Source organism: Mirounga leonina, unplaced genomic scaffold (genome assembly GCF_011800145.1).
Source record: "Mirounga leonina isolate KUSES-001 unplaced genomic scaffold, KU_Mleo_1.0 Mir_174, whole genome shotgun sequence".
NCBI classification, from domain to species: domain Eukaryota; kingdom Metazoa; phylum Chordata; class Mammalia; order Carnivora; family Phocidae; genus Mirounga; species Mirounga leonina.
This window is the reverse complement of record NW_023270451.1, coordinates 24,740,817-24,764,221: the sequence shown is the minus strand read 5'-3', so window position 1 is coordinate 24,764,221 and position 23,405 is coordinate 24,740,817. Positions and strand designations below refer to the sequence as shown.

Genomic DNA, 23,405 nt, shown 5'->3' with positions numbered 1-23,405 from the left:
TTCTCATTTTCTCAGAGCATTTACCTTAGAAATGCTTCAGAAAACTTGTAAAAAAGAGAAATGACTCAAATAAAATCATAAATGAGAGAGGAGAAATAACAACCAACACCCCAGAAATACAAACAATTATAAGAGAATATTATGAAGAACTATATGCCAACAAATTGGACAACCAAGAAAAAGTGGATAAATTCCCAGAAACATAAAACCTACGAAAACTGAAATAGGAATATAGAAAATTTGAACAGAATGATAACCAGCAAAGAAATTGAGTCAGTAATCAAAAAACTCCCAACACACAAAAGTCCAGGACCAGATGGCTTCACAGGCGATTTCTACCAAACATTTAAAGAATACCTATTCTTCTCAAACCATTTTAAAAAATAGAAAAGGAAGGAAAACTTCCAAATTCATTCTATGAGGCCAGCATTATACTGATACCAAAACTGGTATGCTCTAGGTAGCATTGACATCTTCACAATATTTGTTCTTCCAATCCATGAGCATGGAACGTTTTTCCATTTCTTTGTGTCTTCCTCAATTTTGTTCATGAATATTTTATAGTTTTCTGAGTACAGATTCTTTGCCTCTTTGGTTACATTTATTCTTAGGTATCTTATGGTTTTGGGTGCAGTTGTAAATGGGATTGACTCCTTAATTTCTCTTTCTTCTGTCTTGTTGTTTGTGTATAGAAATGCCACTGACTTCTGTGCATTGATTTTATATCCTGCCACTTTACGGAATTCCTGCATGAGTTCTAGCAGTTTTGGGGTGGAGTCTTTTGGGTTTTCCACATAAAGTATCATATCTTCTGCAAAAAGTGAGAGTTTGACTTCTTCTTTGCTGATTTGGATGCCTTTTATTTCCTTTTGTTGTTTGATTGCTGTAGCTAGGACTTCTACTACTATGTTGAATAGCAGTGGTGATAGTGGACATCCTTGCCATTTTCCTGACCTCAGGGGGAAAGCTCTCAGTTTTTCCCCATTGAGTATGATATTCACTGTGGGTTTTTGATAGATGGCTTTTATGATATTGAGGTATGTACCCTCTATCCCCTATACTCTGATGAGTTTTGATCAAGAAAGGATGCTGTACTTTGTCAAATGCTTTTTCTGCATCTATTGAGAGGATCATATGGTTCTTGTTCTTTCTTTTATAAATGTATGGTATCACATTGATTGATTTGTGGATGTTGAACCAATCTTGCAGCCCAGGGATAAATCCCACTTGGTCATGGTGAATAATCCTTTTAATGTACTGTTGGATCCTATTAGCTAGTATTTTGGTGAGAATTTTTGCATCCATGTTCATCAAGGATGTTGGTCTGTAATTCTCCTTTTTGATGGGGTCTTTGTCTGGTTTTGGGATCAAGGTAATGCTGGCCTCATAAGATGAGTTTGGAACAGTTTCAGAAGAATAGCTATTAATTCTTCTTTAAATGTTTAGTAGAATTCCCTGGGAAGCCATCTGGCCCTGGGCTCTTGTTTGTTGGGAGATTTTTGATTACTGCTTCAATTTCCTTAGTGGTTATGGGTTTGTTCAGGTTTTCTATTTCTTCCTGGTTCAGTTTTGGTAGTTTACACATCTCTAGGAATGCATCCATTTCTTCCAGATTATCTAATTTGCTGGCATAGAGTTGCTCATAATATGTTCTTATAATTGTTTGTATTTCTTTGGTGTTGGTTGTGATCTCTCCTCTTTCATTCATGATTTTGTTGATTTGGGTCATTTCTCTTTTCTTTTTGATAAGTCTGGCCAGGGGTTTATCAATCTTGTTAATTCTTTCAAAGAACCAGCTCCTAGTTTCGTTGATCTGTTCTGCTGTTCTTTTGGTTCCTATTTCATTGATTTCTGCTCTGATCGTTATTATTTCTCTTCTCCTGCTGGGTTTAGGCTTTATTTGCTGTTCTTTTTCCAACTCCTTTAGATGTAGGGTTAGGTTGTGTATTTGAGACCTTTCTTGTGTCTTGAGAAGGGCTTGTATTGCTATATACTTTCCTCTTAGGACTGCCTTTGCTGCATCCCAAAGATTTTGAACAGTTGTGTTTTCATTTTCATTTGTTTCCATGTATTTTTTTAATTCTTCTTTAATTTCCTGGTTGACCCATTCATTCTTTAGTAGGATGCTCTTTAGCCTCCATGTATTTGAGTTCTTTCTGACTTTCTTCTTATGATTGAGTTCTAGTTTCAAAGCACTGTGGTCTGAAAATATGCAGGGAATGATCCCCGTCTTTTGGTAGCAGTTGAGACCTGATTTGTGACCTAGGATGTGATCTATTCTGGAGAATGTTCTATGGGCACTAGAGAAGAATGTGTATTCTGTTGCTTTGGAATGGAATGTTCTGAATATATCTGTGAAGTCTATCTGGTCCAGTGTGTCATTTAAAGTGTTTATTTCCTTGTTGATCTTTTGCTTAGATGATCTGTCCATTTCAGTGAGGGGGTTGTTAAAGTCCCCTACTATTATTGTATTGTTGTCAATGTGTTTCTTTGCTTTTGTTATTAATTGGCTTGTTTAATTGGCTGCTCCCATGTTAGGGGCATCGATATTTACAATTGTTAGATCTTCTTGTTGGATAGACCCTTTAGGTATGATGTAGTGTCCTTCCTCACCTCTTATTATAGTCTTTGGTTTAAAATCTAATTTGTCTGATGTAAGGATTGTAACCCCAGCTTTCTTTTGGTGTCCATTAGCATGGTAAATTGTTTTCCACCCCCTCACTTTAAACCTGGAGGTGTCTTTGGGTCTAAAATGCGTCTCTTGCAGGAAGCATATTGATGGGTCTTGTTTTTTTTATCCAGTCTGATACCCTGTGTCTTTTGATTGGGGCATTTAGCCCATTTACATTCAGGGTAACTATTGAAAGATATGAATTTAGTGCCATTGTATTGCCTTTAAGGTGACTGTTACTGTATATTGTCTCTGTTCCTTTCTGGTCTCTGTTACTTTTAGGCTCTCTTTTTGCTTAGAGGACCCCATTCAATATTTCTTGTAGGGCTGGTTTGGTGTTTGCAAATTCTTTTAGTTTTTGTTTGTGCTGGAAGCTTTTTATCTCTCTTTCTATTTTCAATGACAGCCTAGCTGGATATAGTGTTCTTGGCTGCATATTTTTCTTATTTAGTGCTCTGAATATATCATACCAGTCCTTTCTGGCCTACCAGGTCTCTGTGGATAGGTCTCTTGCCAATCTAATGTTTCTACCATGGTAGATTACAGATCTCTTGTCCCGAGCTGCTTTCAGGATTTTCTCTTTGTCTCTGAGACTTGTAAGTTTTCTATTAGATGTCAGGGTGTTGACCTATTTTTATTGATTTTGAGGGGGGTTTCTCTGTCTCCTGGATTTTGATGCCTGTTTCCTTCCCCAAATTAGGGAAGTTTTCTACTATAATTTGCTCCAATATACCTTCTGCCCCTCTCTCTCTCTTTCTTCTTCTTCTGGGATCCCAATTATTCTAATATTGTTTCATCTTATGGTATCACTTATCTCTCAAATTCTGTCCTCGTGATCCAGTAGTTGTTTATCCCTCTTTTTCTCAGCTTCTTTATTTTCCATCATTTGGTCTTCTATATCACTAATTCTCTCTTCTGCCTCATTTATCCTAGCAGTTAGAGCCTCCATTTTTGATTGCACCTCATTAATAGCCTTTTGATTTCAACTTGATTAGATTTTAGTTCTTTTATTTCTCCAGAAAGGGTTTCTCTAATATCTTCCATGGTTTTTTCAAGCCCAGCTAGTATCTTTAAAATCGTCATTCTGAACTCTAGTTCTGACATCTTAATGTCCGTATTGATTAGGTCCCTGGCAGTCAGTACTGCCTCTTGTTCTTTTTTTGAGGCCAGTTTTTACATCTTGTCATTTTGTCCAGATGAGAGTAGATGAATGAGAACAAAATGTTTACAGGGTAACAACAACCCCAGAAAAATATACACTAAACAAATCAGAAGAGACCTGAAACTGGAGGAAAAGAAAGGGAAAGAAAGAAAAATTAAAACAGAAAAGAAAAAGAAAAAAATAAAACAAACAAACAGAATATGATCAAGTATGATCAGGCTGGTGCATAGATCAGTGCCACACACTAGATTTTGGGCGTATTTTGGTCTGTTAGAAGAAAATGCCTCCCAAAATTTTAAAGAAAGAAAAACTTATATATGTACAAAAATAAGGGTCAATACGATGAAGGGTTGGAATATGACTGTAAAGATGAAAATTATAAAAGATTTTATAAAAGGAATTGATAAGATAAGAAGTTGGTTGATAAAAGAAAGAAAAGGATTTTTAAAAAAGGGGGAGAAAATGTGATCAGGCAGGAGACTAGAACAAAGCCATACACTAGCGACTTAGGGTATATTTTGGTCTGTTAGAAGAAACTGTATACCAAAAATAAGGTTAACTACCATGAAGGGATAGAATATGACTCTAAAAATGAAAAATAAAAAAGCTTTTTTTACAAAAGAGATTGGTAAGATGTTGGTTGAAAAAGGGAAAAAGAAAAAAGAAAAAGAAAAGAAAACTAAAAAAATAAACTTTGAAAGTCTAAAGAATCATGGTAAAAAAGCCATGAATTCTATGTGCTGTATTCCCCTAACACTGGAGTTCTGCTGTTCTCCTTGATCGGTAAACTTGGTCTTGGCTGGCTGTTCTTGCTGATCTTCTGGGGGAGGGGCCTGTCCCGTGGTTCCCAAATGTCTTTGCCGGAGGCGGAATTGCCCCACCCTTGCCAGTCCGGGCTAAGTAATCTGCTCGGGTTTGCTCTCAGGAGCTTTTGCTCTCTGCAAGCTTTTGGTACGGCTTTGGAGGATGAGATTGAAAATGGCGGCCTCCCAATCTCCACCCTGGAGGAGCCGAGAATTTGGGGCCCCACTCCTCAGTGAGCCCCCAGAGAAAAGCAGTCAATCACTCCCATCTCCCCGGTCTCTGGCTGCACTCCGTGCTCACCCGGCCTGTGATGGAGCATTTCTATCTCTGGCACACGACCCCATGTGGAGTCTCCAAACCCAGCAGATCCCTGCGGTGCACACCTGCACTGTTCCTCCTAGGGGAGGAAGGGGAGTCTCCCTGTATCTGCTGCTTGTTGGGTCCCTGTTGGAGAAGCATTGGCCCAACTGTGCTGTGGATCACGGTTTATGGCAACCCCGAGCTGCGGGCCCACTCCTCAGCTCCGTCTCTGCAGCCGGCTTCCCCGCTCTGATACCTGGGAGCTCGGCCGCACTCAGGCACCCCCGGTCTTTCTGTGACCCTGAGGGTCCTGAGACCACACAGTCCCAGCGAGGGTTCCACCCCCCACTTAGCCACTGGAGCGATGTCCCTCAGTGGAGCAGACTTCTAAAAGTTATGATTTTGTGCTCCGCTGCTCTATCACTTTCCTGTAGTGGCCAAGGGAGGCCCCCGCCCCTGCCATTTATCTTCCCGAATATTGCCTCAGATTCACTTCTCTGCACGTCCTACCTTCCAGAAAGTGGCCGCTTCTCTGTTCAGAGAATTGCTGCTATTCTTTTCTTTGGTGTCCTGTTGAGTTCGTAAGTGTTCAGAATGGTTTGATCCCTAGCTAGGTGAATTCCTGGGACCAGATGAAATCCAGGTCTACTCCTCCGCCATCTTGCTCCTCCAACTCACCTTCTTTTTTAAACAGAAATAAAAGTGTTTCTCAGATATTTGAAATTTAAGTTACCCTGTTTATTTGGTTCAGATTGTTAATATTGGATGAAATTTTGACAGCTTATACACTTAGATGAGTAATGCTTTTACTAGTCAGTTGGAATTGTCACACATTTAACCTTTTTTTAAACCTCCCTTGTCAGATAGATCTATTTATTATTTTTACATGTTTTCTTATTCTTCAGTTTTTAATTAATCTGCCCTCTCAGCCACACACAGAACTTAAAAGATGTGGCGAATGGTTGAACACAAGTGCCAAATTCAATCAACTCTTCAACATTGACCATGAACCACAGAAGCATAGTCTAAGAGTATTTAGAGGCCTTATGTTAAATTAAATTCTTCACATCTCCTTGGTACAGTTCCCTGTTTTGAATATTTTCAGCATGACTGGACATATATATATCTATATAGGTTCAACCATGATGAAAATATATAACTTCTATGGTCAGTGAATAGTCTTCCATTGCTTTTTTTAGTAGCAATAAGAAAAGACATACTTTACCTGGGCAGAACAACACCTGTTTGCTCCAAAAATTGTTCAAGCCCTAAGTCCAAGGTAGGAACTAACACAGATCAGTGGGGAGAAGCTTTGTTACTATGAGAGATATGCCTTGGGGATGTATTTTGCTAATATGCATTTATTAACTGAATTCCATCTGAAGTTTAATCAGTCTTCAAAGTAAGGAAATGGATTAAATGTCATCTTCTTATGATAGATGATGACAAGACTTTTTTCATCTCAGACTGATTTTCTACTTTGGCATTTTTTCAGGAAAGATAAGATCCACTTAGAAGCTAGTCTATATACATTTGCACATTTTCTGTATTGAAAAGCTCAATCCTTGTTTTCATACAAACCTATTTTTATTAATGTTTACTTGCAATTTGAACAAAATGTTTCTCTTGGCTGCACTTCAGGTCCTGAATATTTTCACTGCAAGGTTTCTGAATACACCGATAGATCAAATTACTATGCAAAGTAAAACATGTGTGTGTGTGTGTATGTGTGTGTGTGTGAAATAAAATATAATACATGATTGGCCAATTCATGGATAATGATCTAATTTCCCCCCTTTTTATTGTATAGTCTTGCAATGCCTGTAGCTTTAAATTAATTAGAGATTATTTAAATAATTTTTGAAATAATTTAAAAATAATTTTTAATAATTTTTTGAAAGTATAGAAAATACTCTGCTATGGCAGCACAATTATGATCAGCATTGAAAAACCAGTGGAGTATAGTGAAACAACGGAGTTTTTAATCAGTTTTTAAATTTAAATTTTTAGTTTTGTCATTTATCAGCTGTGAGACTTTAATCTCTCTGAATCTCAATTGACTCATCAATAAATGGGGAAAAATAATACCTACCTCTTTAGAGTTTTTGTGAAAATAATATTTATAAAGTTTCTATTGTGCCCAGGATATAGTATCTGCTAAAATAAAAGTCAATCTATTAATATCATTGTTGTTACAGAAGTAGTTGGGATGTACACCATTTATGATTCTCCATAAAGCAAGCCATTCAATTGCAGGATAGCCAAATCTGTGGTTAATGTCAGTAAAATAGAATGTGGTCAAGGAAGTCTAAAATATTTCAAATTCTTTTAAGAAATAACACAGTGCTTCTCAACTTAAGTGTGCCTATGAATCACCTGGAGATTTTGTTTGATGGTGATTCTAATTTAGTAGGTTTCCTTGAAGCTGGAGCTTCGGCATTTCAAACCAGCTCCCAGTGATAATGTTGCTGGCCCATGGACCACACTTGGAGTAAAATGGCTCAGGTACTAGGCAAGCTCTTGCGATACTTATTATCACATATAAGGTAGTTTCTTTTTAAATTGGTACACATACCACTGAACCTATTTTTTTCAGTTATCTACTATTAAAATAGAACATATTATTTTGTATACCACTCCTTATTTTTAAATTATTTTCCACTTGTCATCCACAAATTGCACAGTTACAGAAACATTAAAATGTGCCAAATCCAAATATCCTGTCACTTGTCCTAAATATTTGGGGGGGGGGCTTAGATTGATTGACTGATTAATTGATAGATTTTTATCCAGCTTTATTGAGATATGATTGACATATAACATGTTAAGTTTAAGGTGTACAAGTTGGTTTAATACACATATATGGCAAAATCATTACCACCATAGCATTAGCTAACACTTTCAATTATGTCACATAATTACCATTTTTTGTGTGTGTGTGGTGAGAACATTTAAGATTTACTCTCTTAGCAACTTTCAAGTATGTAATACAATATTGTTAACTATAATCATCATACTGTACATTAGATCTCCAGAGCTTATCATCTTATAACTGGAAGTTTATGTTCTTTGACCAACATCTCTCCATTTTTCCCACCCCTCAGCCCCTGGATAACCACTCTCTGCTTCTGTGAATTAAGCTTTTTTAGATTCCATATGTAAGTGAGATCATACAGTATTTGTCTTTGACTTATTTTACTTAGCCTAATACTGTCAAGGTCTATCTATGTTGTCACAAATAGCAGGATTTCCTTATCACCACTGAATAATATTTCATTGTATATTTATACCATACTTTCTTTATTCATTCTTCCATTGATAGACACTTAGGTTGTTTCCATATATTGCCTATTATTAATAATGCTGGAAATAAACATGAGAGTGCATATTTGAGATAATAATTTCATTTCTTTTGAATATATACCCAAAAGTGGAACTGCTGGATCATATGGTAGTTCTATTTTTATTTTTTTGAGAAACCTCCAAAATGTTTTCTGTAGTGGCTGTACCAATTTACATTCCCACCAACAGTACACAAGGGATCTCTTTTCTCCATATCTTGGCAAGCACTCGGTCTGTATCTCTTATCTTTTTGAAACTAGTCGTTCTAACAGATGTGAGGGGATAGCTCATCATAGTTGGATTTGCATTTCTCTGATGAGTAGTGATGTTGAGCATCTTTTCATGTGTCTGTTGGCCACCTGTATGGCTTCCTTGGAAAAATGTCTATTCAGTTCCTTAGCCCATTCCTAAATGTTTTTTAATCACTTCCAGTTTTTATAGTTCATGCCTAGCACAGAACCTGGTGGGTAGTAGATGATCAAGAATTGCACATTGATTATCCTGAGAGTAATAACCAGTGTTAGAAGAATGGTTTTCTACCCTGGCTACACAAGAATTGGCCTGGGGTTCTTTTAAAACATACACTTGGCCCCTCCCTTGACCAATTAAATCAGCATCTCTGCCAGTAAGTCTTGGTAGATTCTTAAAACTTCCCAGGTGATTCTAATGAGCAACCAGGACTGAACCACTAAAATGAGTATGAATAAACCTCCAGATATTTTCTATAAACATCCTACCCGTGGGTTCCTTCAGGTCATATACATGATTTTCATTATCCTATATCCTGCCTGTGTTGAGCATGAACATATGCTAGGGACCCTCTGTTGCAAATGGTGAGCATAAAATGCCCAATGGGAATTTTAACTTCTTAACCATCTCTTGATAAAATGGGGTTTGTTTTTTTGTTCCCTCTCTCTCTGCTAAGTAGCTTTTAAGGATCATTTTAATTTATTTTATTTTCATTGCAAAATAAATACATGCTTAAAATTTTTTTAAAAAAATCAAGCAATAGGTTGAAGGAATTTAAGTAAAAAACCTTTCTCTCTGCACATCCTTCATTCCTACTCCATTCCACAAAATCCACCCCCATTATCTGGTAATTATCCATGCATATACCATCATATATATTTTTACATAAGCACACAATACACACAAACACTCAAACTTAACCCACATTCTGTTGGCAGCTTGCTTGTTATTTAACAACATATCTTGGAGGTATTTCGATTAGCACATACAGTTTCACCTTCTTCTTCTTAAAGGATACATATCATCATGTGGATATATCATAATTTTTTAACCAGGGCCCTTATTAAGACACATATAAAATGTTTCCAGTTTGTAAGTACTGTATTAAAATCAATGCTGCAATGATAATCCTTGCCGCAATGATTATCCTTGCACATGTCTTCATGTAATTTTGCCATCATATCTGTTAAAAAAATGTCTGTGTACTGTGCACCTGCCACTTTCAGCTGCTGTCATTGTTGGTGCCTCCCCATACCTTCCTGGATTAGCTGACTATGTCAGCCCCCCTTCTGCCTGCCCAGTGTCTCATAGCAGAGTTTGTTAATCCCCCCACCACAGGCTCAGTTGTAACCCACTTCTTAGATCCATCCTAAGAGAAGACAGAGGAAGAGTAGAGGAGAAAGAAGAAAGAAATGTGGATTATGTTCCAATTACTGCCAGACACAGCAGTCTTAGAAGCAATTATACAAAATTGCTTTCTATACTATAATAATTATAGTTATTTTTACCTACTTTTTTTTAGGTGATAAACATGGCCCACAGAAATGGACTGATCCAGGCAAATAGGGGTGGAACTGAGATTCAAAATCCAGGCTCGTTTTGTTCTAAGTACTTAGTCTCAAAGTCTTAATCTCTTCCCCTTCTGTGCTGTTTCCGTGGTACAGGCATTAGGTCCTACTCACTGTGAATGAGACCGGGGTGACCTTTGAACTCCAATGTCATTTTGTGAATTGTGGCCCCTCCTCTTCCCTAGCAGTGTCTCTATTCCCGGAACTGGCCAATCTCATACTCATATTCTTGTGCCTTGCTCCTATATCTAAGTTTCTCTTCCAGTACCTCACTTGGTATTCTAAATGTTCTTAAGACAAGGTACCAGACTTCTGTGTCTCAAATATCTTTAGGCAAGAAGTTATTAAACTGCCATTTAGCTACAGTGCATGATGCATGTGTGTTGGGAGGGTGTTGGTGGTATTAACAGGTGACATGACATCTGAGTTTTTGCTAAGTAGGGTTCTTGTTCGGTTTATATTTCCAACAGGAAAGTTACTTTACCCAATAAAGGCACATACCATAAAACCTCCCCTTTGTAAAGAGGAAGAACAAAAGTGTCATAGACACAGACATAGGGAACCAAAATGGATGGACAAGCAAATAGAGAAAAGTTCAATTCTTCATTAATAAATACTAGTGGTAGGTATTTTGCAAAGTGTTTTCCAGGGAAGACATACCTTCTTTGCAGTACTGAAGGTGAACCTTGAATAAGTGCATTGGAAAAACCAAGAATTTTCTGCAAACAATGAAATCATCAATATGAGGAAAACCAGATCCCAGCACAGAATAGCTTTAGGTAAGACAGGTGACGACCCACAGAAGGGAAATCCATAAAAGAAACAAACAAACAAAAATCTTTTTCATATTAGATCAAGTTTTTACCAGTTCTTTAGGGAAGAGTAATTAAAATTTAATTCTAATAACCCATGTGAATCATTTAGTCTTTTTTTTTTTTACAGAACACTCCTTTATTATAGCAATATGTAAAGCAAATATAACTTTAAATGTTTATAACCACAACTGTATGTTATTATGACTATTTGGTATTATTCAGCTTGCTCAAATTTAAGGGAGTAGTTTATATGCAATTCTAGAAATTCACTGACCTTCATAAAAATATGGGATTGAAATGCTGTGCATATTTTTAAGAGTATATAAATTTTCACTCTCTGACTTTATTCCCAATCTCAGCATTTTCACATGTCCTTGGTGAATTAACCAAATTCGGGGCCTTTTGTTACTAAGAGAATCCTCAAGGTTATATTTGCCAGAGGCAACATCCTTAAAATTTAATGAACAATACCTGCTGGTCACCAATAGATTTTGGACCTAGTTTCTTTTTCCTTTAGAGTAAATGAGCTTTCCCTGGGCATTTGGTCCAACCCCTAAAGACTGAATCTCCTTGGAACACCTCCTTTAAAGGCACTTGAAACAGCCATTTCCATTTTAATAGTCAGGTGAGGATTGTACCCTTGGATCTGAAAGTCTTCAGCCTTGAAGTCATGGATTGTCTCAACTTTTTGAAGGATTTTGAGCTTCAGGAAAGGCCTTGGTTCTCACTGAAGCTGCATTTTCAGAGATTCAATGTGATTCAGGTAAATATGTGCATCTTCAAAGTATGTACTAAGTTGCCTGGCTTCCAGCCTGTGATGTGTGCGATCATGTAGGTGAGCAGCACGAGGTGGGCCATGTTGAAGGGCCATTGAGGGCAAGAGACAGCCAAGCCCATGTCTCCTGCCCTCCGGTCCAGCTGGCAGGACAGCTCACCAGTCACCACGGAGATCTGGCAAAGGGCATGGCGGAGAGGTAGGGCCAGGAGACGAAGTGCTTTTGGATTCCAACCATACAGGATGATTCTTCTGTCCTTGGGTTTGGTTTCAGTTGTGCCAAACACCTTTTGCAGTTGGTCTACTCCTTGACCTGAATAATCTGAATCTTTGTCTTTGAATTCTGCCCCCAAATGCCTCTCCACTGAGAGCCATAAATTGGACCTAAATCCCCTTCTTCTGTTGGAGAATCCCAGACTGTCTGAGAAGTCTCAGGAGGCATTGGCATCCCAGATTGTCACTCCCTTGGAAGGCAGTTTCTCAGCATTTTTAGATCCCTTGATAAACCACAACAACTCCTCCAAAACACCCTTTCAGAATTCACATGTCGTTGTCAACAGAGGAAAGGCTGTAGTGCGCCTGCATGCCAAACAACCAGAGTGTGCTGGTGCTAGTGTGCTCATCCTTCTGGAACCTTCAGTGCAGAATGTGCTGGATCTGCCCAGGCACTGCAGCTCCCCGTGGGGTGGCGGCCAAGGGCTCCCCTCCCCACCTGTGCTTGGCAGGCAGGGATGATGGGTGCTGCTGCTTGGAGCCGGGCGCAGTCAGGGTGTGGGCATGGCTGGCGGACCCTGGAGGCGTGGGACACCAGCCAGCGGGCAAGGTGTTGTGTGGCCCTTCCATGCGCTGCTTTTCCCCTCATTTACTCTTTCCTGGGAAGCCTGCTTTCTTGGACAATTACTGCTTGAATACACATGTGGAGCCTTGAGGATGGTATATGGTACAGCAGGCTGAGCAGAACTTGACACAAAACAGCCCACGCTTAAAATTCTGGATTGGTCACATAACCATCTATGTCCGATGGTATTTTCAAGGATGACCACAACAGTACCTGTCATCCCACATGTCCTTCTAGAACCTTCCCATTCTCACATCAAGAGGTGTAGTTGAATTATCCTCTAGTTGAAAACGGGTGGATTTGTGACTTTCTTGTAACCAAGAATGTGATAGAAGTACACTGTGTGACTCAGAAGCTAGGTCAGAAAAGGTGATATAGCTCCCCTTGCTTGCAAGACATTTGTGTCAAAAATCCGAATCACTGTGTAAGCAATCCAAGTGTACTGAGGCCGCCATACTGTAAGGAAGCCCAGACTAGCTCACATGGAGAAGCTCTGAGACTCTCTCTCTCTCTCTCTCTAGATAGGTAAGTAAGTAGTTTACGTAGGTAGATAAGTAGTCATTTATTAACTGACCAGATTACAAAAATAATCATGGTAGATACCTTAGTTCATCCTCCTGATAAACCTATTGATCTAATCTTCCCTGTTGCTAGCATCTCCACCTTCTACAAAATGGGTCGTCTTCCTCATTCCCCGTCTTGGAGAAGATAACTTGAAGGGCCATCAAAAGTTGTTTGCGTCTTTGAAATGTTTTCCAACAGTATAGATCTGAATCAGATCCTCCTCCCTGCCATATTTACCAAGAGATCAAGCAATCAGTGTGTCGTCTGTCAGGTAATTTGCTTCTTGTTGATTTTTCCATAACCACACTTGTAGATCAATTTACTCACTGGTTTCAGGTTTGGGTCCACCCATGCTATATATATGGTTCTATAATCCTTAGCATGTTAACTGAAGTCTTGTTGAGCTTAACAAAGGTGCTATTGAAGATTTGGCAAAGGCAAAGAAGCTGCAACACCTTTCAAATCTTTGGGCTCACACCATTGATACCTGATTCTGATGACCAATCCAATCTGGGTTCCACAGGTACATAGAAGTTGCCAACTTTTTTGCCAAACTAGTCATTTGAATCTCAGTTCTGTACACCTTCCTTGTGGTAATGCTTAGCTTTTTCATCAATAAGCTTCCTCCTTGCCTTTTGAAGCATCTTATGGGCAAACTTCTTTCTCTTAATGCTTAATCTTCAACTTTGCAAAATTCCTTTGCTTTTTCTTAAGGGTTTCTGGCAAAGCAGGAAACTTCTTTTTCTTCTCTTCCACAGCTTCCGTGGTTCTAGCCAAGAAAGAGCTGTAGACAGATATCTTTTTTTTTTTAAGATTTTTATTTATTTATTTTTTTTTTAAGATTTTTAAAAATTTATTTATTTGAGAGAGAGAGAATGAGAGACAGAGAGCACGAGAGGGAAGAGGGCAGAGGGAGAAGCAGACCCCCTGCTGAGCAGGGAGCCCGATGCGGGACTTGATCCCAGGACTCCAGGATCATGACCTGAGCCGAAGGCAATCGCTTAACCAACTGAACCACCCAGGCGCTCCAAGATTTTTATTTATTTAACAGAGATAGAGAGAGAGCACAAGTAGGCAGAGCAGCAGACGGAGAGGGAGAAGCAGGCTCTCCACCAAGCAGGGAGCCCGATGCGGGGCTTGATCCCAGGCTGCCTTCCCAAGCCAAAGGCAGCCGCTTAACCGGCTGAGCCACCCAGGTGCCCCGACAGATATCTTGATATCAGTATATCTTGAGAGAGAAAGGGAGACCAGCTTTCAGCTGCTCCAGCCCCTAAGTGTTGCAATATAGCTGCTATCTGACCACAGCCTCATAAGAGACCCCAAGACAGAATGGCCCAGCTGAACCTTTCTCAGATATCAAGTCCACATAATCTGGGAACATAATAACATGATTGTTTTATGCCACTAAGTTATGAAGTGAATTGTTACAATGCAGTAGTAGTTTAGGATCAGCATCTTGTGATCTTCAGCAAGTCACTTGATTTCTAGGAGTCTTGGCTTTCTTACCTATGAAATAAGGGTAAAGATAACAACTAAAGAGGGTAAGTATTAAACTTGCCCACATGATGAGCAGCTAGTAGCAAGACCAATCCTCAAGTGTGGGTCTACTACTTCATAGCCCCTCCTCACTGCCCCATTTCACTGAGTAAGCAATCACTCCTTTCTATTATTGACCTTATGACAAAATCTCAAAACTTCTAGATATTTTGAAATCAGTAGACAAAACACAATATGGTTTATATGAAGTTAAATAGGCTTTTTCTCACTGGTTTGGAGGAGGTAGAGCATGGAAGAGTCTTATGGACATGAAAATATATTATTTAGGAGAAAAAATACATCGAAGCACTGTTAACCACTAAGCACAAATTAGTTCACCAGATTAATCACTAAACAGGGTTCCAAGGACCTAAGAACAATACAACAGTTTTGGTTGGAGGTGTAGAGAATCAGGGGTAGGAATCAGACATACGCCAGCAGTGGAATGCAGCCAAATTGAAGGCTGAAGTGAAGGTGCTTTCTTCCCCTCTGCTCATTTGCCCAGAGGATCCCTCCAATGTCATAGATCCTACTATATTTACTCATGTTTCTTGTTCACTACCAATTTGCATAGCCCCCCAGAATGTCCTCAGTCTAGACCTGCTGTGGGTATAGGGTGTGTGTGCGCGCCTGCACATGTATGCATGCATTGGGGAGGAAAAAATTTTAATTCTATCTATCTAGGTTCTTTGGCTGGTCTAATAATCAAATTAACATAAAACATTAACAAGACAAAACAAATTTAATTATGTATGTATGGGTGGCCCATAAGAATATGAGACCCAAGGACAAGCCGGGCAATTGAGGCATATATGCCATCTTGAGCTAAGGAATGGGATGGGGACCTGAGGTTTGAAAAGGGAGGAGGATGATTCATAGGATGATAAGGAGAGCAGATGTGTGGTAATTATATTTTTGTCCTGCCATACATATAGGTCATTCAGATAAAAATGTTATCTCTTGGTAATAGCTTTCTTTCTGGGCCAGGCCTCCATCTAAATTCTCTTAGGTAGTTTAAAGGAAAGGTAAAAGTTATTCCTGAGTCTCTGGGTCTTGATTGCCTTCAGCTCAAAATGGTCCACATTTTGGGGAGACTTGTTCTGAACCCCTTCAGTGTAAGGAGGGATAAGGAAAGTAGTGTGGTGATAGATACTTAACATACAGCTCTTTTCTTTCTGTAGAAAGAAAAAGCCCTGATTTTCAGCATTTTCTGATTTCCATGGAGTAAATGCTTTCATCATGGCGAATTTCAAGCTACCAATTTGATATTACTGAGCACAGAGTTGGGAGGGTCTGAGTAGTAGCACACCATTATATTGTTTCCATCATACACATATAATAGGCATAAATAACTTCAAAAACGTAGTTAATGATAAAATATAAGAAATTGGGGTGCCTGGGTGGCTCAGTTGGTTAAGTGTTCGACTCTTGATTTTAGCTCAGGTCTCAATCTCAGGGTCGTGAGTTCAAGCCCCACACTGGGTTCCACACTGGGTGTGGAACCTACTTAAAAAAAAGAAAGAAATGTACAGTAGTAAAGTGGTAAAATGTGAGGTGTTGAGAATTTATTACTTTCATTTTTAATAGAATTTATTTATAATTTTATATAATTTAATTTTTAACAATGGCTCTATTTAACGATGGTCTGGCAAAATTCCTAACGATTTAGCAAATGTCTCTCACCAGCCAATGGGAGACATATCTAGTATATCATTGGAGATTAGTTAATAATTCTACATCAGCAATTACAGCAGATCTCAGAGAAGGCTTTCCAGCAGTTATGCCACTTCAGGGAGCAGAATTTGCTACTCCAAGGTATGCCTCTTTGTTTTAAGGCTTATCTTAGGCTGATTATTTTTAAGAAACAACAGAAGTTACCCTTTCATAAGAGACATCAACACTTATAGGGAAAATCTCCATTTCTAGGGGTGTCCCCCTCTCTGGACCAGGAAAAGAAGAATGACGACATTTATAGAAAGTCTTATCATGGAGAAAGCAGGTGACTTAAATTTGCATAACTACTTAATCCTTCTTAACTGTGCTTTGCCTGATAACTGACTCCCCACCCCTCATGTCAACTTCTTTTGTCTTTAGCTGGAGATGGTATTGGAGGTAGTAACTTGGGCCATTTAAGAGTTACTTAGTTTTTTTCTGGGTCTCTCCCATGCATACAGGAGAGACATGTTATTAAACTTCTGTTTGTTTTTTCTCCTATTAATCTATCTTTCATTATAGAGGGGTCTCAGCCAAGAACCTAGAAGGTAGAGGGGGAAATTTTTCCTCCCCAACAGCATAAATATGGAGACATTCATCTCCCACATGGGTGGTGGGTTCTGAGTCACCTCTGGCTTCAAGCAGCCTCATTCCTTTAGCCAAGTGCTGTGCAAATGGGGCCATTTCCTATGGTGCCAGGACCTGACTTGAAAAAGACTGAGAAGCCCTGCTTCAGAATACCTGCTACCTCCTTTCAAGCCATTTCTCTCTTGATCCAGTGCTCAACTATGTTACGGACTAAAGTTTATCTTTTTCTGTACTTTTTATGTATTTAATGACCTAAAAGTGCAATCAGACAAATAACCAGGAAAAATTAATCACATACCCTGTGCCATAGACTCTGGGAACATTATAAGGAAGAATACAATAAAATCCCAGTCCTGAAGGACTCTATAATCTAGTCACAGAGATAAGACTAACACTTCAAACAATCACAAAAGCAATAAAAGATATTAGATGTGTGTAATAAAAGGCAAAATGATATGGCACAGACCATAACTGTCATTGAATTTCAGAGGAGTTGAGAAAACAGAAGGAAATGCAACAGATTTTACCCTCTTGGTTTATAAATACAGGACTTTTGATGATTATTAACCAGTTAAGTGGAAATGAGGCAGGACCCAACTATCCTAGATTCCATGCCATCCATTTACTCCATTCAACAGTTGAACAGCTATCATGCCCTGGACACTGTTCTCAGGGTGACTTCTCCATTAGGAGATATAGTGCCCAGGGCTCAGAACAAGTTTTAATTTCTTTCCAATCAGAAAAAAAAACCCCAAAATTTTACGTCCAAGAAAAGTGTTTTTTTTTGTTTTTTTTTTTAAGATTTTATTTATTTATTATAGAGAGAGAGATAGTGAGAGAGGGAACACAAGCTGGGGGAGTGGGAGAGGGAGAGGGAGACGCATTCTTCCCACTGAGCAGGGAGCCCAGTGCGGGGCTCGATCCCAGGACCCCGGGATCATGACCTGAGCCGAAGGCAGACGCTTAATGACAGAGCCACCCACGTGCCCCCAAGAAAAGTTTTCATACATAATATTAATATATTAGTCTTTATACCAATACAACCATAAAATATAATTTTTAATATTTTTTTATTTGCCATCCCAAAATGTATCTCTTTGGCATGTGGATTATTTTAGGCTGATTATTTTTAAGAAACAGAAGGCTCGGGAAGTTTTTCTTTTTTCCTTCCCACTAATTGCCTAAAGGAATAAGAGGACCTGTTCCAGGAAGGGAGCCATCACCATAGATACCTATCATATAATATGAATATCATAGAATATGAACATGGTAGAGGAACCTAGCAAGATCTGTTTGATTAAAGTCCTCTCTATGTCCCATAGAGGCAAGATCCAGCCAACATTTGTTTACCAAACATTTATTCTTTTTCATCTTTTTGTGAATTGCTTTACTTTCCTTTGAAGTCCCAGGCCTCTACCCTCTTCACCTTAGTTTGGGATGGCATATATATCTTATTTTGCCTGATTATCTTTGGAATCTCTCATGTTAATGGGGATTCCTCACATGTACATAACTAAATTTTATTTTCTCCTGTTAATCTGTCTCATGCCAATTTAATTCTTTTTGTTTCAAATTTTTATTTTTTATTCAAATATAATTAACATACATTGTAATATAAGTTTCAGGTGTACGATATAATGATTCTACAACTCTATATATTTCTCACTGCTCATCAAGATAAGTGTATTGTTAATTCCCTTTATCTGTTTACCCATCCCCCACACACACCTCCTCTCCGGCAACCACCTGTTTGTTCCCTGTATTTAAGAGTCTTTTTGTTTGTTTGTCTCTTTTTTCGTTGATTTGTTTCTTAAATTCCACTGAGTGAAATCATATGGTATTTGTCTTTCTCTGGCTGACATATTTCACTTAGCATTGTACCTTCTAGGATTGTACACATTGTTGCAAATGGCAAGATTTTATTCTTTTTTAGGGTGGAGTAATATTCCATTGGATATATACACACCACAGCTTTTATCCATTCTTCTATCAGTGAACACTTACTTGGTTTGCTTCTGTATCTTGAAGGATTATGGTAAATAATACTGCAATAAACACAGGGTTGCATATATTTTTTGAATTAGTGTTTTCATTTTCTTTAGGTAAATACCCAGTAATGGAATTACTCTATCATATGGAGTTTCTATTTTTCTTTTTTGAGGAACATCCATAATGTTTGCCACAGTGGCTGCACCAATTTGCATTTGTACTAATAGGACACAAGGGTTCCTTTTTCTCCACATCCTCTCTAACACTTGTTATTTTTTGTCTTTTTGATACTAGCCATTCTGACAGGTATAAGGTGATATCTCACTGTGGTTTTAATTTGCATTTCTCCCTGATGATTAGTGAAGCTGAGCATCTTTTCATGTGTCTATTGGCCACCTATATGTCTTCTTTGGAAAAATGTCTATTCATGGTGTCTGCCCATTTTGAATTGAATTCCTTGGTTTTTTGGTGTTGAGTTGTATAAGTTCTTTATATTTTTTAAATATTAATCCCTTATCACATAGATCATTTGCAAATATCTCCTCCCACTCAGTAGGTCACCTCTTTGTTTATGGTTTCCTTTGCTGTGCATAAGCTTTGTATTTTAGTGAAGTTCCAATAGTTCACTTTTGTTTTTGTTTCCCTTTCCTGAGGAGACAGAGCTAGAAAAATGTTTCTGTAGCTGATGTCAAAGAAATTACTGCCTGTGTTTTCTTCTAGGACTTTTATGTTTACAGGTCTCACATCTAAATCTTTAATCCATTTTGAGTTTATTTTTGTATGTGGTATAAGAAAGTGGTCCAGTTTCATTCTTTTACTTGTAGCTGTCCAGTTTTGCCAACACCAATTGTTGAAGAGACTGCCGTTTCCCAATTGTCTATTATCACATCCTATGTCATAGACTAATTGACCATATAAGTGAGTTTATTTCTAGACTCTCTATCCTGTTTCCTTGACCTATGTGTCTGTATTTGTGCCAGTGACATATAGTTTTGATTACTATGGCTTTGTAGGATATCTTTAAATCTGGGATTGTGATACCTTCAGCTTTGTTCTCTTTGAAGATTACTTTGGCTATCTGGGGTCTTCTGTCATTCTATACAAATGTTAGGATTATTTGTTCTAAATCTAAATAATCGCTGGTATTTTAATAGGGATTGCAGTGAATGTGTAGATTGCTTTGGGTAGTATGGACATTTTAACAATATTTGTTCTTCCAACCCATGAGCATGGAATATCTTTCCATTTGTTTGTGTTGTCTTCAGTTTCTTTCATCAATACTTTATAGTTTTTGGAGTACAGGTCTTTTACCTCCGATGTTTATATTTTTTTGTGGAGAAAAGAAGCCTAGGAAGGCAAAAATGCCTCTGGCCCATGACAGTCATAAGGCTCTGACTATTTTTTTTAATTTTTTTGTATTATGTTATGTTAATCACCATTCATTACATCATTAGTTTTTTTTTAAGATTTTTTTAAATTTATTTATTTGACAGAGAGAGAGAGATAGTGAGAGAGGGAACACAAGCCGGGGGAGTGGGAGAGGGAGAAGCAGGCCTCCTACGGAGCAGGGAGCCCGATGCGGGCCTCGATCCCAGGACCCCAGGATCATGACCTGAGCCGAAGGCAGACGCTTAACGACTGAGCCACCCAGGTGCCCTACATCATTAGTTTTTGATGTAGTGTTCCATGATTCATTGTTTGCGTATAACACCCAGTTCTCCATTCAGTACCCATCACCAAGCTAACCCATCCCCCTGCCCAGAACCCTCAGTTTGTTTCTCAGAGTCCATAGTCTCTCATGGTTTGTCTGCCCCTCTGATTTCCCCCCCTTCATTTTTCCCTTCCTGCTATCTTCTTCTTCTTTTTTTTTTTTTAACATATAATGTATTGTTTCAGAGGTACAGGTCTGTGATTCAACAGTCTTACACAATTCACAGCGCTCACCATAGCACATACCCTCCCCAGTGTCTATCACCCAGCCACGCCATCTCTCCCACCCCCCACCACTCCAGCAACCCTCAGTTTGTTTCCTGAGATTAAGAATTCCTCGTATCAGTGAGGTCATATGATACATGTCTTTCTCTGATTGACTTATTTCGCTGACTATTTTAGACACTAGGGAAAGATAAAATGGTGAATAAGGCAGACAAGGCCCTGCTTTCATGGAGCTTTCATTCTCCAAGCAGGGGAAACTATTAGGAAACCAATAAATAGATCAAGAAGCAAAATAATTGCAGACAGTGATAAAGGAAAGACTCTATAATAAAACATAGTTTTATACAGAGGGATAAAGTAGGGATGTTTCTAAACAGACCTTTCTGAGGAAGTTGAGCTCTGAATGATGAGAAAAAGCCAGTCCAGTATAAAGATCTAAAGGAAGAGCTTTCCAGACAGAGGGAACAGCATGAGGAAAGGTGCTGAGTCAGGAATGAGTTTGGTGGGGTGGAGGAGCCAAAAGTCCAGTGGGTTGGAGTTCAGAGGGAAAGGAGAATAGGAGAACATGAGTTGGAAGTAGTAAGAGAGGTTATTGCATGGAAGCATGAAGCCATTGAAGGGCATTAAATACGGTGAAGAGCACAGTGGGAAACCACGGAAGATATTTAAACAGAGGAAGGACAGGATCACAATACACACATCACAATAAGATCAGTCTAGGTGCAGTGTGAAGAATTGCCTGGAAATGGGGGAGACCACCTAGGAAGTCTGTGCATTAATGTGAGTGAGTGATGTTATTCCTTATGTCAGGATGGTAGCGTTGGAGATGGAAAGGAAAGGATTGATATGGGATGTATTTTGGATGTTGAGTAGCAGGAATGGATGTTGGAAGAGTGGGAAAGTGTATCAAGGTTGGAGAGAAGCCCTTAGCAGGCTTCATGGAAGAGATGATTATGCAGTTGGAGGAATGGATCATTTCATAAAGAAAATAAAAACTATATTTCACCAACACGAAAAGAGCTTAATTTAGATTATTGGACTATAAAAATACACCAAAGTTAATGGGCTAAAATGTCTGCATGCCCCAATTGTAGTTTTTGTAATATTTTGGTATTCAAAAGCCATTAAGAAAAGGAGTAAGTTCTTTAAGTTCATATTGCTTATGATTCAGAAGATGCATTGCATTACAATTTTAATTATCCTGAAATATACTTTACTGAAAATATTTTGTTGCTAAATGAGCCACAAGGGAAAGCCCAATTTTGTATTCAAAGAGTACTCAAAAACAAACGAAAACAATGTATAAATAGAAACAAAAGATAATTGTAATGAGTATATCATGAAACATTGACATAATTCCTCTGTATTATAATTTGAATCCACTATGTAAAAATTAAGCACAATGGAATGGATAAAAAAATGTTTAAATTAGTAGAATCTTACATGTGTGAGACAGAAGCATGAGAATCATCTGGGGGAAGCCACAGTGAACTTCAGAAATTATTTAATCTTTCTAAGTCCTGTCTTCTAAAATGTGATAATGCTCAGCTCATAGCATAAGATTAAATAAAATAATGTATTTTGCAGTCTGCTATATCAGTGGATGCATTACTTTTCAGAGATGTGGTTTCTGAAGTTAAAAAAAGTCATCAAACTAGTTAAAAAGCCAATTTTAATCCAGTTAGTCTCTTAAACAAATTAGTGGGATAAAACAGATTGCAGGATAAAAATTTTGACTACCTATGAAAGCAAACAGCATTATTTTTCCAGCTTTATTGAGGTATAATTGACAAATAAAATTGTCACAATATTTAAAGTATACAATGTGATGATTTGATATACATATAACTTTGTGAAATGGTTATCACAATCATGTTAATTTATGTATCCATCACCTCACACAGTTACCTTTTGTGTATCTGTGGTAAGAATGTTTAAGATTTACTCTCCTAACAAATTTCAAGTATACAACACAGTTATCATTACCATTAATATCATACATCACAGTATCAAGCTGTACATTAGATCCCCAGAATTTAGTCATCTTATAACTAAAGATTTGTACTCTTTTTTTAAAAAAAGATTTTATTTATTTATTTGAGAGAGAAAGAATGAGAGAGAGCAAGCACATGAGAGGGGGGAGGGTCAGAGGGAGAAGCAGGCTCCCTGCCAAGCAGGGAGCCTGATGCGGGACTCGATCCAGGGACTCCAGGATCATGACCTGAGCCGAAGGCAGTCGCTCAACCAACTGAGCCACCCAGGCGCCCAAGACTTGTACTCTTTGACCAGCATATTTCGCCCACACCCCAACCCCTGGTAACTACCATTCTATTCTCTGTTTCTGTGAGCTTCACTTTTTTTAATTTTTAGATTCCACATATAAGTGAGATCATACAGTATGTATCTTTCCCTGTCTGACTTATTTCACTTAGCATAATGTCCTTTAGGAACATCCATGTTGTTGCAAATGGCAGGATTTCTTTCTTCCTCCTGGCTGAATAATATTCCATGTGTGTGTTGTGTGTGTGTGACATCTATATCCATTCATCCATTGAT

General features: G+C 38.4%; 2 pseudogenes; both read right to left on the bottom strand.

The window, feature by feature from the left end:
• Window positions 1-11,464: 11,464 nt before the first annotated feature.
• LOC118021281 lies at window positions 11,465-12,751 on the bottom strand (annotated as a pseudogene).
• A 326-nt stretch (window positions 12,752-13,077) lies between these two features.
• LOC118021334 lies at window positions 13,078-13,747 on the bottom strand (annotated as a pseudogene).
• Window positions 13,748-23,405: the final 9,658 nt, after the last annotated feature.